This window comes from Papio anubis, chromosome 18 (assembly GCF_008728515.1).
Source record: "Papio anubis isolate 15944 chromosome 18, Panubis1.0, whole genome shotgun sequence".
Taxonomy (NCBI): Eukaryota; Metazoa; Chordata; class Mammalia; order Primates; family Cercopithecidae; genus Papio; species Papio anubis.
The window spans coordinates 48,002,886-48,017,873 of NC_044993.1; the positions used below are offsets into that span (position 1 = coordinate 48,002,886).

The window sequence follows — 14,988 nt, forward strand, 5'->3', positions numbered from 1 at the left end:
GTGAATGAGTGGTAATCACCTGCATTTCACATAATGGGCAATTTCAGAGAGAACTGTTGCTTTTCTGGGAGAGCCAGAAGACTAACATTTGAAGGTCTGCATAAATTCAACAGACTGACATCATAATGTTTAAATATGCCGTTTCCAATGCAGTTTTCACAACTTTTATGCGAGTGTCTATTATAAAAGAATGCCTTGATGCAAAACTCATAGATTACTTTGGTTTGAAAATATAAAACAAGAGTCACTGCATTATTGTCAATGTATCTCCTAAACTGCCCAACTTCACTCTCCGGTGGCTATTTGTGAAAATGCCACAACCAGTGTCCCCTTAGGTAAGAGCACTCAGAAGACAGGAGCAAAAAATGCTTAGTGACAGCTTAGCAAGAGGAAGGCAATGGGGACTGAGTCTCAGAGAAGACACATGTCTTTGGACATGGTCACTTCTAGTCAGTCTGCACGTGAGTGAGGGGTAGAGGAGAGGCCACGTCTGGTGATAAAGCTCAAGGGATGATGCTTTTGCCAAGCAAGTGTGAATAAAGGGAAGAGCCAAGGCCTAGGATGAACCACTGGACACGGCCAGACTCTAGGGCCAATGTGTAAAAGAATTTCGAAATGAGGCCACTGGAGAATTTACAGGAGGGCGTGGATCACACAGTACTAGTATTTGCCTATGTGCCTTCTTAGAAGTTCCAGGGGCTAATCTTGGATCAAGCCTGGACACCCAGCTGCAAAATTCCAGAGATGACTTCACAGTGGTGAGTTAACAACCCAGCCATTGTTGAGATGACACCAGCCCAATGTCCAGGTAGACTGGGACCCAAGATGGTCACCAGAACAAGACACACAGATAGTACTCAGCCCAATTCCTGCATGCATTCCTTATCAAGTTTTCCCTGTTTATTTATTTATGTATTTATTTATTTTAAGACGGAGCCTCACTCTGTTGCCCAGGCTGGAGTGCAATGGCATGATCTCTACTTACTGCAAACTCTGCCTCCCAGGTTCAAGCAATTCTCCTGCCTCAGCCTCCCAAGTAGCTGGGATTACAGGTGTCCACTGGCTAATTTTTATATTTTTTTAGTAGAGATGGGGTTTCACCATGTTGGCCAGGCTGGTCTCGAACTCCTGACCTCAGGTGAACCGCCTGTCTTGGTCTCCCAAAGTGCTGGGATTACAGGAGTGAGCCACTGTGCCTGGCTCACTCCTGTAAGGGAAAACTGGAGTTTTCTTCCCCCGCAAAATGGAAGTGGTTACTTTGGATAGGAATCGGACCACTTCCCCTTTACTAGTTTTGGTTAATAAATTCACTTTCTTATTACAAGACCTCACTCTTATTAATTGAACTCTGCAAGCAGCAAGCATGAGACCTGCATTTAGTCGTCCAGTTATGTTAATGCAAAGAACACAGAGCTTAACTACTAAAATGTGAAAGCAGGACAGATGTCATGGCTCATGCCTGTAATCCCAGCACTTTGGGAGGCCAAGGGAAGAGGATCACTGGAGGCCAGGAGTTCAAGACCAGCCTGGGTAACATAGCAAGATCTCATCTCTATAAAAACAAACAAAACAAAAAGAATAAAATAAAATAAAACATAAAAGAAAATCTTTCTACTGGAGTTAATTAGAAGCTTTTTAACTCATTAAATCAGAAAATAATTTGCTTATTTTCTAATGAAGAGAATTCACTCAATTAAGAGCATTTATTATCCAAGCTCCCTAGAAGATTGGCTGGCCCAGTCCTCGCATCACTGAGCCTCTCTCTCTCCTCCAGATTAGCTTGATGCGAAGACAGCTCCTGCTTGTCAAGGATGGAAGCGCTGTAACCAGATTACACTGTGCCTGTCTACCGCACTTAGCTTCTCTGAGCATCTTCCTACCTATATCTCATTTATTCTCACAACAACTCAAAGAAGGAAGTGGAAAAAGGTGACATTATTATCAATATATGCCACTTGCAAAATTAAGGGGTGTTCCTCTGCATTTTGCAAGGTGACCTGCCTGCTTCAACTATGAAGCAATAAATAAGGCCAAATGTAAACGATACATGTGTACTTCACTTTACAGAACAGATGTCTGTCTGGGGAAAAGAAAAAAAAAAAAAGAAGTGACTGCATTGAATTTTGTAACTACAATACTATTCTCCCACTTATGATTTCAGTAAGGTTTTATCTGCACATAGGATTCATTTTCAATGGTTAGCACATTCTGACACTTTGCTCTAGATGAAGATAATCTTCATCGCTACCATTTAGAGGGGAGTCGCATCTTCCTTGGATGTAAGTTTCTGAAGTCATCAGGCAAAGGGAAAATCAGTGCCAAAATTACCCTTGATAAAGAGTCTTAAGCAACCCGTAAAGTACAGTCTACAGGACATAGTTTTTTATATCCACTGCTGTAGACTAATATGCATGCATATTTGATGCATATGGAAATGTATAGTACATGATAAAAATATATATGCAAAATACCATTTCATTATATTCCTAATTAAACTATTCATATTGTAATCACTCCCTCTATTTATCCTCTTCAGGTGGGAGGAGAGTGGTGGGGGTGGAGGTAAGAGCCCAGCATTGAGTTCATAAAAGTTCAATGCTTGGTTGATGCAGGGCCACTGTATTGGACACCTACTATGTGGCGAGTTTCTAGGCGGAGGCATCATCTCCTGCATCCTCACAACCACTCCTTTAGACCAGAGGTCAGCAAACTGTCTCTGTAAAGAGCCAGATAGTAAATATTTTTCACTATGTATGCCATAAGGTCATAAGACCACAAGGTTTCTGGTGCAACTACTCAACTCCACCACTGTAGCAAAAGCAGCCATAGACAATATGCAAATCAATGGGTATGACTGTGTTCCAATAAAACTTTATTTTAAAAAAATTATCACTTACAAGTGGGAGCTAAACATTGGGTATACATGAACATAAAGATGGGAACAATAGACACCGGGGACTTGAAAACGGGAGGGAGAAAGGGCTAAAAAAAACTTCTGTTGGATACTATGTTCACTATATGGGTTCACTATACGGGGTTAATAGAAGCCCAAACCTCAGCATCATGCAGTATACCCTGTAACAAACCTGCACATGCACCCCCGCCGAATCTAAAATAAAGATAAAAATTTAAAATTAAAAAAGCGGGGGGGCTGGGCATGGTGGCTCATGCCTGTAATCCCAGTGGGAGGCCGAGGCGAGCAGATTGCCTGAGGTCAGGAGTTTGAGACCAGCCTGGTCAACATGGTGAAACCCTGTCTCCACAAAACAAAAAAATTAGCTGGGTGTGGTGGCGGGTGCCTGTAATCCCAGCTATTCGGGAGGCTGAGGTAAGAGAATCGCTTGAACCTGGGAGGCAGAGGTTGCAATGAGCTGAGATGGCACCTCTGCACTCCAGCCTGAGTGATAGAGCAAGATTCTGTCTAAAACAAACAAACAAACAAACAAAAAAACAGGTGACAGGCCAGATCTGGCGCACAGGCTGCTGTTGTTTAACTGACTCTTGCTTTAGATGAATAGTACCATTCCCATTGGTACAAAACAATGAAGAAATGAGAAACAAACAGGGTAAGTGATTGCACTGCTTGCTCAAGGTCACAAAAATGTAGCTTGTTAAGTGGCAGGGCTCAGTGTGCTCTTAATCACCATCATCACCGTCATCATCATTACCATCAACATCATTGTCACGGTCAGGTCATCATCATCACTGTCACTGTAATCACCACTGACTTTACCCTCACTGTCACTGTCAGCCATCATCACCACTGCCATCATTATCATCATCTCCATTACCGTGGGAGCTCACCTGTAGTCAGGGTTTACTACGTGCCAGGCACTGTGGGCTCGGGGCTAAGCACATACATCAAATCATTTACTCCTCACAACCACCCTATGAAATAGGGACTATATTATCCCACTTGGCAGATGAGGGCACTGAGACCCAAAGAGATTAGGAAACTTGTCCAATACCACATAGCTAGTGAGTGGCAGAGATTTAATTTCAATCTGGGCAATTTGGCTCCTGAGCCTGCACTCCTAAGCACTAGACTCTAACTGTCCCTCGGCCAGGTCAGTAAAGGCTGGTACAAGAACAAAGGCAGTACAAGCATATGCTGAGGAGGAAGTTCCAAGTAAGGAACTCTTCTGGGATGCAGCTGTTTAACGTGCTTTGGACTCCCACAGCAATTAATAAAGAGACTGGAAGGAAAGAATTCCCCAGTGAAGGTGGAGCTCCCTTCTAGCCAGATGGCTTACTGAAAAGATCTAGAAGATGACAAGGAGCAGAAAATACCAAATGTGCAGAGGCAGGCTTGACATTAGACCCTCACGCCCATCGAGTCAGGTAAAATGCTCAGCCTTGGCACGGAAGGTCAGGTTTTGGAGAATAAAAGGAACTCAATAGAAATCTGCAGGTAAAGAAATCCAGTGTAAGGGCCTCCCCAGCACAAAAGAGTTTTGGATTAAGAACTTATTTCTGGCCAGGCGTGGTGGTTCACACCTATATTCCCAGCACTTTGGGAGGCCCAGGTGGGCAGATCACGAGGTCAAGAGATCAAGACCATCCTGGCCAACATGGTGAAACTTCGTCTCTACTAAAAATACAAAAATTAGCTGGGTGTGATAGCATGTGCCTGTAGTCTCAGCTACTCAGGAGGCTGAGGCAGGAGAATCACTTGAACCCAGGAAGCGGAGGTTGCAGAGAACCGAGATTGTACCACTATACTCCAGCCTGGCAACAGAGCTAGACTTGGTCTCAAAAAACTTATTTCTTATTCCCGGGGCAAGGCCCAGTGGCTCACGCCTATAATCCCTCAAAAGCACAAATGCATTTTTCCTTTACGCTAGCAGTATCACTACTAGGAATCAGCCGTGAAGAAATGTGTCCACAAATAGGAAACAAACGTATGCGCAAGGTATTTGCTGTATCATGATTTGCAATAGCAAATATTAGAAATAATAAGTCACTGAGTAAGTATGATGAATCTACACAACGTAATTGAACATTATAAAGCCGAAAGAATGAGCAAGCTTCTTATATTCTACTCTTCATAAATCCTTAAAAGATGGTCATATTTTAGGTGAAAAAAATCAAGACAAGAAAGTATATGTTGTATGTAACTTTTTCTCTAAGAAAAAGGGAAGATCAAAATATATACTCATATTGGTTCTATTTGCATAAAGAACTACCCAGAGAGACATGTGAGGGACTTCTTAATGTATATTTTTTATATTGTTTTTATTTTTCTTTTCCTATTACTATTATCTTTTAGAGATTGAGTCTTGCTCTGTTGCCCATCCTGGAATGCTGTGGTGTGAACATAGCTCACTGCAGCCTGGAACTCCTGGGCACAAACGATCCTCCCACCTTAGCCTCCTGAGTAGTTGGGATACAAGGGTGTGCCACCACTGGGTGCAGTGGCTCATGCCTGTAATCCCAGCACTGTAGGAGGCTGAGGTGGGCGGATTACCTGAGGTCAAGAGTTCAAGAACAGCCTGGCCAACCAACATGGTGAAACCCTGTCTCTACTAAAAATACAAAAATTACCCAGGCATGGTGGCAGATGCCTGTAATGCCAGCTACTCAGGAGGCTGGGGTGGGAAAATCGCTTGAACCTGGGAGCCGGAGGTTGCAGTGAGTCAAGATAGCGCCACTGCACTCCAGACTAGGCAACAGAGGGAGACTCCTTCTCAAACAACAACAAAAACAAAAACAAAAACAAAAAACAGAAAAAAAACCCAAAAGGATGTGCCACCACATCCAGCTTTTTTACTTTTTTGTAGAGGTGGAGTCTTGTTATGTTGCCCAGGCTGGTCTCAGCCTCCTGGGCTCAATTGATCCTCTTGTCTCAGTCTCCCAAAGTGCTGAGATTATAGGCGTCAGCCACGTGCCTGGTCTTACTTTTATTTCTGAATTATCTATTTGGATTTATTTCCTATTCAAAAAGCTAAAACAAACTAAAAATATGCAATGTCCAAAGGCTGATTTAAATGTGTAAAAAACATAACATAATGAGAAATGCTATAGAGTCTCCCATCCAAGACCTAAGATGGGGTAGGCGGTCTGTCAGAGGGAGATGGAGGAGCCTCTGTGAACCTCAGGACCCCAAAGCTTGCTGGAAAGAGAACACAGTATTTTTGGAGGACAAACTGCCTTCTTTTAAGAGATCAATCAGTAATGTGTGAGAGATAAGAATGAAATGATGACAAAATATGGTTTCTGGAAATTGAAACAACAGTTCCTTAGTGAAGCCAATAGGTTATTGGTGACCTGCTCATTTATTTGAGGGCAAAGTTTTTATGAAATGGCTAGAGAAGACGAGAAGGGAAAAACAAACAAACAAAAAAAGATAAAGGAAGGTGCATTAAAAAAAGATAAAAAGATAAAAAAAGATAAAGATGGGTTGTCTGACGATCTGATTTCACTGGGAGTCAGTTTTTCCAGTGCTTTCTGAGCACCTGCCATTGTCAGCTTCTTCCCCGGGTGATAGCTCTTGAGATTTCCTACCATTTGCAATGACAAAGCCACATGGGTCACAGAAGCAAAGCAAACTGCCCACGATCACACAACAAAGAAGCAAGGAAGGGTTAGCAACCCATTAGTCCAACGGCCGACCCAGTGCTCAGCATGTTTGCCCCACCCTGCTGCCTGCACACCATTCTTCCAGTACAGGAAGGAGAGCACCCCCTGTCATTACTACCCCCACTCCCCTACCCCCATTTCAACTTCCTTTTTTTTTTTTTAGACAGAGTCTCACTCTGTCGCCTGGGGCTAGAGTGCAGTGGCGCAATCTTGGCTCACTGCAACCTCCGCCTCCCGGGTTCAAGCGATTCTCCTGCCTCAGTCTCCCAAGTAGCTGGGATTACAGGCGCCCACCACCATGCCCAGCTTATTTTTGTATTAGTAGAGGGTTTTGCCATGTTGGCCAGGCTGGTCTTCAATTCCTGACCTCAGGTGACCTGCCCGCCATGGCCTCCCAAAGTGCTGGGATTACAGGAGTGAGCCACCACGCCCAGCCAGCTTCCTGAACCTTGATTCTTGCTTCTACCTATAGCGTTCACAAAGATAGACGTGTGTCGGAGTGAGGCAAACAGAGGAAGGTAGCAGGATGGGAACAAGGCAGGCTAAGAACAGCTGTCTAGGAGGGGCATGGTTGCTCATGCCTGTAATCCTATCACTTTGGGAGGTTAAGGTAGGAGCAGCTCTTGGGCAACAAAGCAAGACTCCATCTCTTAAAAGAAAAAAAAAAAAAGAACAGCTGCTGGTTTCCATACAGAAAGGTGGGCCTGGTTTTGTTGGATTAGATTTTCCAGAGAAGTGGTAAATAAATCTAGTCTTCTAATTTTTAAATGGTGATGAATAATTTAAAAAAATTTAAGGCTCTGTACAGGCTAAAAAAATCAGGCCTCTAGTTTCCAACTACGTACATAATAACTAGGCAGACAAATGGAAAAATCTCCCACTTTCCCATTCTTCCTTTTTTTTCTTTTGAGATGTTTCGCTCTATTGCCCAGGCTAGAGTACAGTGGTGTGATCACAGCTCACTGCAGTCTCAAACTCCTGGGCTCAAGCCATTCTCCCACCCCAGCCTCCAGAATAGCTGGCCCTATAGGCATGTACCACCACACTTGGCTAAAAATTATTTTTATAGAGATGGGGGTCTCACTATGTTGCCCACGCTGGGCTCAAACTCCTGGATTCAAAGCAATCTCCCACCTTTGCCCGCCAAAGTGTTGGGATTACAGGCATGAAGCAGTGCGCCTGACTTTCCCATTATTTCTTTTCTTTTTTTTTTTTTTCTGAGACAGAGTCTCACTCTGTCACCCAGGCTGGAGTGCAGTGGCACAATCTTGGCTCATTGCAAGCTCCACCTCCCAGGTTCAAGTGATTCTCCCACCTCAGCCTCCCAAGTAGCTGGGATTACAGGGGCATGCCATCACACCCAGCTAATTTTTGCATTTCACTGTGTTGGCCAAGCTGGTCTCGAACTCCTGACATCAAGTGATCCACCCGCCTCAGCCTCCCAAAGTGCCGGGATTACAGGCATGAGCCACCACGCCCGGACTCCTATTATTTCTTTATCTTGATGCCATGGACCCGTTCTGAGGGGACTTCTTTAAGGACATCCCACTAAAACAACATAAATCTATTAGACAAAAAGCAGGACTGTTTGAAAGCCAGGTAGGGCCGGGTGTGGTGGCTCACTCCTGTAATCCCAGCACTTTGGGAGGCGAAGTGGGTGGATCACCTGAGGTCAGAAGTTCAAGACCAGCCTGGCTAACATGGTGAAACCCTGTCTCTACTAAAAATACAAAAAAATTAGCCAGGTGTGGTGGCACATGCCTTTAATCCCAGCTACTAGGGAGACTGAGGCAGGAGAATCACTTGAACCCAGTAGACTGAGGTTGCAGTGAGCCGAGATCGTGCCATTACTCCAACTTGGGCAAGAAGAGTGAAACTCCATCAAAAAAAAAAGAAAGAGAGAGAGAAAGAAAGCCAGCCAGGTAGACACCGGCTCTGCAACACCCCTTCCCTTCATTCCCCACGTGTGCCTCCAGGCTGATGTGGGCCTTTAAGTTACCTTCCTTCATGGAAAGCCTGATACAAAACCCCTGTCACTTTTCCTTTGCATTTTCTGTGTAACTTGACTTCTGGGGCCCAGTTTACTACCAAATTACCTGGGACAAACAAGTCATGCTAAGATCCTCTTTTCCTTTCCAAATCCAAACAGCAGCTGGCAGACAGAAATGGTTATTTATAACCTGCACACTGGTAACGCGCATTTGCTTGGTTTAGAAATGCTTAGCCATGTGTTCTTCCGTGAGCTTTGGGCTTCATAATTAGATAACAGCCTGGGGACAATGCTGCGTGGTGGCTGAGAGGGGAGGCTCTGGGTCAGCAGGTCTCACTTAGCTACTACCCATTTGGGAGTCCTATTAGTCCTAACTCCATTTAAGTCTATTGTCAGGGTTAAGGCACTACACGTAAAATGCTCAGAACAGCGCCCTGCATACAGTAAGTACTTAGCAGGTATTAGTTCCCATAAACTGCTGACTATTCATGGATCTCAGCCATTTCAATTGAACTTGGGCTTCCAAATAGATCTGGAATCTGTTCATTCCTATCATTCCCTCTTTCCAAACCAGGCCCCCGTCAACTCCCCCTGGACTTTTTTTTTTCTGTTCTATTTTATTTATTTATTTATTTATTTATTTTTATTTTTTATTTATTTATTTTTTTTGAGACAGGGTCTTGCTCTGCTGCCCAGGCCGGAGTGCAGTGGGCATAATCATGGCTCACTGCAGCCTCAACCTACTGGGCTCAAGTGATCCTCCTGCCTCAGCCTCCTAAGTAGCTAGGACACAGACGTATGCCACCACAGCTAGTTTTTTTTTTTTTTTAATTTAGCAGAGATGAGGTCTCACTGTGTTGCTCAGCTGGTCTCGGACTCCTGGGTTCAAGCAATTCTACCCGCCTCCGCTTCCCAAAGTGCTGGGATTAGAGGCATGAGCCACCACACATGACCAACTTTTTCAACAGCCACCTAGTAGGCATCCCTGCCTCCATTCTTGCCCGGATTTTCCTATGGCAGCCATATAAAAACCAGACCCTACCACTTGCCTGCTTGACCTTCTAATGTTTCCCTGTGCATGCAGAAAAGAATCCGAGCCCCATTCTGACCAGGCTCTGCGTGGCCTGGCCCATGGGATATTCTGGACCTCTCGTCCCTCTTCCCTGCAGCCCTGCTGTCTTTCTTCTTTGTATTTAGAGAAGGAACCTTGCTCTGTTGCCCAGGCTGGACTGCAGTGGTGTGATCACAGCTCACTGCAGCCTCGACCTCCCAGGCTCAAGCGATCCTCTCAAGTGGACTCCTGCGTAGCTGGGACCACAGGCATGGGCCAGTGCACCAAGTCCCACATCCTTCTTCTGCTCCGTAGACCCAAGACTCCTTCCTGCCTCAGGGCCTTGGCCCTCTCCTCTGGGCCAAGAGCACTCATGCCCTGGTCTTATGAGGGATCCTTCTTAGCAATGAGATTTCAGCTTAAACCAACCCACCTCTCCAGAGGGACCCAGCCCTCAGTCCTCCCTGTCTTAACCTTCTGCATGGCGCTTACTGACATTTTCTTATTAATACGTTTGTGGTCTGTCTACCCAACCAAAAATAAGCCCCATGAAACCAGAGGCTGCTGTCTGGCTTATCACTGAATTCTCCACACCTGGAATAGTGCCTAGAATGGAGTGTGCATCAGTAGGAATTTCTGAAATGGATGAACGAGTGAATGACTGAATTTCTGAATAGACAATGCTGGAAGGGACGGGAGGCATGGCCATGTACTGCGGTGAAGACGTCATCCACTCTGCTCTTGCAATGTGCTTTCCCGACCCCTTCCCCCTGCTCTTTCTGGGATGGTGGAACAAAATATGACAAAGTCAGTTTAATACCCCATTGAAGATAATTGGAAAATATTGATTTTTTTTTCCATTTGAAATAGTAAAGATAAGTAAATGCTACACTTCTTTAATCTAATCAGCGGCTTATGTGTCAACACGCTTCCCAGGCTGAAATATATTTTAATCTACCTCTGTATCCATCAGACAAGCTCCTAAACCCATTCCCACTCTGCACTCCAACCCAGCCTCATCCAGCCATCCCAGCTCCCCATAGTGTACAAGTGAAGACTTTGCACTTGTGAAAACGTGCACGGGTGTGTATGTGTACCCTAATTAAAGTGTCTTTTGACTATTTGCATCTCCCAAAAATGATCTGCCAATCTGCCTTGATAAAGGCTGGAAGTAGTGCATGAGATCTCCCAGAATCCTAAGGAAAGAAGATGTGTTCCTTCTCCACATAGCTAAGTTGTACTGAGAGGCTACCAAGCACCAGGCCCTGTTCTAAGGGTTTTAGATGGATGAATTCATAGGATTTGCCTAGCATCCCTACGGGAAGGTCCTATTATTATTATTACTGTTATTATTGTTATTATTATTATTATTATTTTTTGAGACAGAGTCTTGCTCTGTCGCCCAGGCTGGAGTGCTGTGGTGCGATCTCAGCTTACTGCAAGCTCCGCCTCCCAGGTTCACGCCATTTTCCTGCCTCAGCCTCCTGAGTAACTGGGACTATGGGCACCCGCCACCATGCCCGGCTAATTTTTTTTGTATTTTCAGTAGAGACAGGGTTTCACCGTATTAGCCAGGATGGTCTCGATCTCCTGACCTTGTGATCTGCCTGCCTTGGCCTCCCAAAGTGCTGGGATTACAGGTGTGAGCCACCCTGCCCAGCCTTAGCATTATTATTTTTTTGAGATAGGATCTCCCTCTGTCAGCCAGGCTGGAGTCAAAGTGGTGTGATCATGGCTCACCATAATAACTTCGATTTTCTGGGCTTCAGTGATCCGCCCACCTCAGCCTCCCAAGGAGCTAGGACTACAGGCATGTGCCACCAAGCCCAGCTAATTTATAACATTTTTTGGTAGAGCTGGGGTCTGCCATATTGCCCAGGATGGTCTCAAACTCCTGAGTTCAAGCAGTCCTCCTGCATCAGTCTCCCAAAGTGCAGGAATTACAGGCATGAGCCACTGCCCCTGGCTGACAACAGATTTTTTTTTTTTTTTTTTTGAGACAGAGTCTTGCTCTGTTGCCCAGGCTGGAGTGCAGTGGCATGATCTCGGCTCACTGCAAGCTCCGCCTCCCGGGTTCACACCATTCTCCTGCCTCAGCCTCCTGCGTAGCTGGGACTACAGGCACCTGCCACCACGTCTGGCTAATTTTTTGTATTTTCAGTAGAGACAGGGTTTCACTGTGTTAGCCAGGATGGTCTTGATCTCCTGACCTCGTGATCCGCCTGCCTTGGCCTCCCAAAGTGCTGGGATTACAGGCGTGAGCCATCACGCCTGGCCAACAACAGATTTCTTTATGAAACCGAAGAATATTCTTAGGTATGCAATGTGTATTTAGGTGTTGGAAACTGACATAAGCAGTGTAAGGAAATAAACTCTGGTCAGGACAGTCATCTACATTACCTGGCCCCTGCAGGCCTCTACATTTGTGACCCCTGCAAGGGAACTTCAGGGTTCTGAGCTACTTCAGAGTCCCCAAAATAGGACCCTAGGCTAGATCTGTCAAGTCCCTTCTAGCTCTAACTTTTGGGATATTAGAGAGTTCATGAAATGTTTTTAAATAGTTTGGGACTCATTGCAGGGGAAAAACATACACATACATACACACACACACACACACACACACACACACACACACACTGCACTGCAGGTTCACTTAGAGTTTAGAAAAGTGTGGTGGGCCCTGCAGGTGACCAGATATCTGTAGTGCTCTGACTTCCTGCCAGGCGCTACGTTTACCCACAACTTTCCTCTCCCCAAAGGACATGTTAAATCAGAGGGTCCACTGCTAAGAGTGGTCAAAGCAGCAGTGGGCTCTGAAGCGAAGTGGGAGCTGGGAGAGAAAGTGACTTCACTAGGAAAGGAAATTGGGCTAGGACAGGAATGCTAATGGGAGAGCACGGGAAGCAGCTGTGGGGGACAGGACAGGTAGCTAAGACCGGGAATAGTATGAGGACTGGGTTGTCTAGGGAAACCATACATATCCACTAGAGAAAAAGGACCAGGCCAGGCAAGGTGGCTCACGCCTGTAATCCCAGCACTTTGGGAGGCCGAGGTGGGCGGATTATCTAAGATCAGGAGTTCAAGACCAGCCTGACCAATATGGTGAAATCCCGTCTCTACTAAAAAAAAAAAATTGACGGGCATGGTGGTAGGCACCTGCAGTCCCAGCTACTCGGGAGGCTGAGACAGGAGAATTGCTTGAACTCGTGAGACAGAGGTTGCAGTGAGCCAAGATCACACCACTGCACTCCAACCTTGGTGACACAGCGAGACTGTCTCAAAAAAAAGATTTAAAAAAAAGAGAGAGAAAAAGGATCCAACCACGGTCCCTGGAAGCTTGGCCTAGAAGCTTGGCTACGAGGCCCTTTCCTCTGTCTACTTTATGGAGACTGTCCAGCAATTCACCAGGGAATAAATCCGTTAATCTCTTTCCTGGTTACAGTGTCAACCCAGCAAACACTCATGGGATCTGCCTGTGCCAGTGTTGGGCATACAAAGGAAAGAAGTGAGTCCCTACCCTCAAAGATGGAGAAAGGCATGGAGCCCGTCCCTGTGATACAACACATGCATGACTAACTATGGGGTCCGCCATCGGGGAGGAGCTAATTCTGTAGGTGGTGCTGGTCACTGCAATTTACAGTGTGGAAGTGACTTGAAAGAATGGCACAGCTGGCAGGGAACACAGCACAGGCAAGGCAGAGAGGTGGGAAATAAATGGTGTACTCCAGAGATGGCCAACCTCCCCAAGTGTCTTGGGCTGGGATTGAAATCTCAGATGCCTGCAAAGGAAGGCAATATGCTCAATGGAAGAAGTGAGCACCAGATGACAGGTAACACCAGCCAGAAGGGGTCATCGACACATGTCCCAGGTCAAGGGGGTGGCCACTGTTCAGTGCTAGAGGACCAGAGCTATGTGACAAGGAAGTGCTGAGGGCCCAAAGCACCCTGTTTATCAAGAGACTGAGAAGTCCAGGTTCTTATGTGAAATTACTTCTTTTTTTTTTTCTGAGACAGAGTCTCACTCTATAGCCCAGGCTGGACTGCAGTGGCATGATCTCGGCTCACTGCAACTTCTGCCTCCCAGGTTCAAGCGATTCTCCTGCCTCAGCCTCCCGAATAGCTGGGATTACAGGCGTCCGCCACCACGCCTGGCTAATTTTTTATTTTTAATTTTAAATTTTGTATTTTTAGTAGAGATGGGGTTTCACCATGTTGGCCAGGCTAGTCTCAAACTCCTGACCTCGTGATCTGCCTGCCTCAGTCTCCCGAAGTGTTGGGATTATAGGCGTGAGCCACCACACCTGGCTTTTTTCTTTTTTTTTTTTTAGACAGAATCTTGCTCTGTTGCCCAGGCTGGGCGTGCAGTGGCGCAATCTAGGCTCATTGCAACCTTTGCCTCCCAGATTCAAATGATTTTCCCCCCCTCGGTCTCCCAAGAAGCTGGGATTACAGGCAGCTGCCACCATGCTCGACTAATTTCTGTATTTTTAGTAGAGATGGGGTTTCACCATGTTGGCCAGGCTGGTCTCAAACTTGTGACCTTAAGTGATCCACCTGCCTGGGCCTCCCAAAGTGCTGAGATTATAGGTATGAGCCACCATGACCTATTTTTTTTTTTTTTTTTGAGACAGGGTCTTGCTCCGTTGCCCAGGCTGGAGTGCAGTGGCATGATCACAGTTCACTGTAGTCTCAACCTCCTGGGCTAAGGTGATCCCACCTTAGCCTCCTGAGTAGCTGAAACCACAGGCATCTGTTGACATGCCCAAATAATTTTTAACAATTTTTTGTAGAGATGGGGTCTCACTGTGTTGGCCAGGCTGATCTCAAACTCCTGGGCTCAACTGATCCTCCCGCCTCGGCCTCCCAAATTGCTAGGATTACAGGCCTGAGCCACCATGCCTGGCCTGAAATCACTGTTTTTGAATATGGAAAAACATATTGATAGATGCTGTATAGTCCGGTATAAAACCTCTGGGTGTGAGAGCAGGTAGGCAAGTGTCTAAAAAGATGAGGCTGGAGGGGAGCTAATTTCCTAGAGAAATTATGTACTTCAAGGTGATATGATCCACAGGGCAATTGTTAAAGCTGCAAAGCCCCATGGGACATCAGTAGTCATACTTCCTTACTTTTACATAAAGTGCTCTGCAAACAGTGTCAAGTTGTTTCCTACAACCAACCACATTGCTCTGCATTAGCCTACTCCCATTTGGAGACAGAGAAGCAGTCATGGGACCAGATGCTGAGGGAGCTGGGAATGTAGTCAAAACGGGTGCCTTTCAAAATGTATATTCTTCCATCAGCCCAGTGGCCAGGCCCCACAGACTTACTCTCCAGGTGTGAGAACCTGGCAGTGACAGGGCTGAGATGG

General features: G+C 45.8%; 1 protein-coding gene across 7 annotated transcripts in view; it reads right to left on the bottom strand.

Annotated features, from left to right (window-relative positions):
* KIAA0556 (KIAA0556 ortholog) overlaps positions 1-14,988 on the bottom strand; it is a 234,488-nt gene that overhangs the window by 210,367 nt on the left and 9,133 nt on the right. The gene's annotated exons all lie outside the window — the stretch shown is intronic.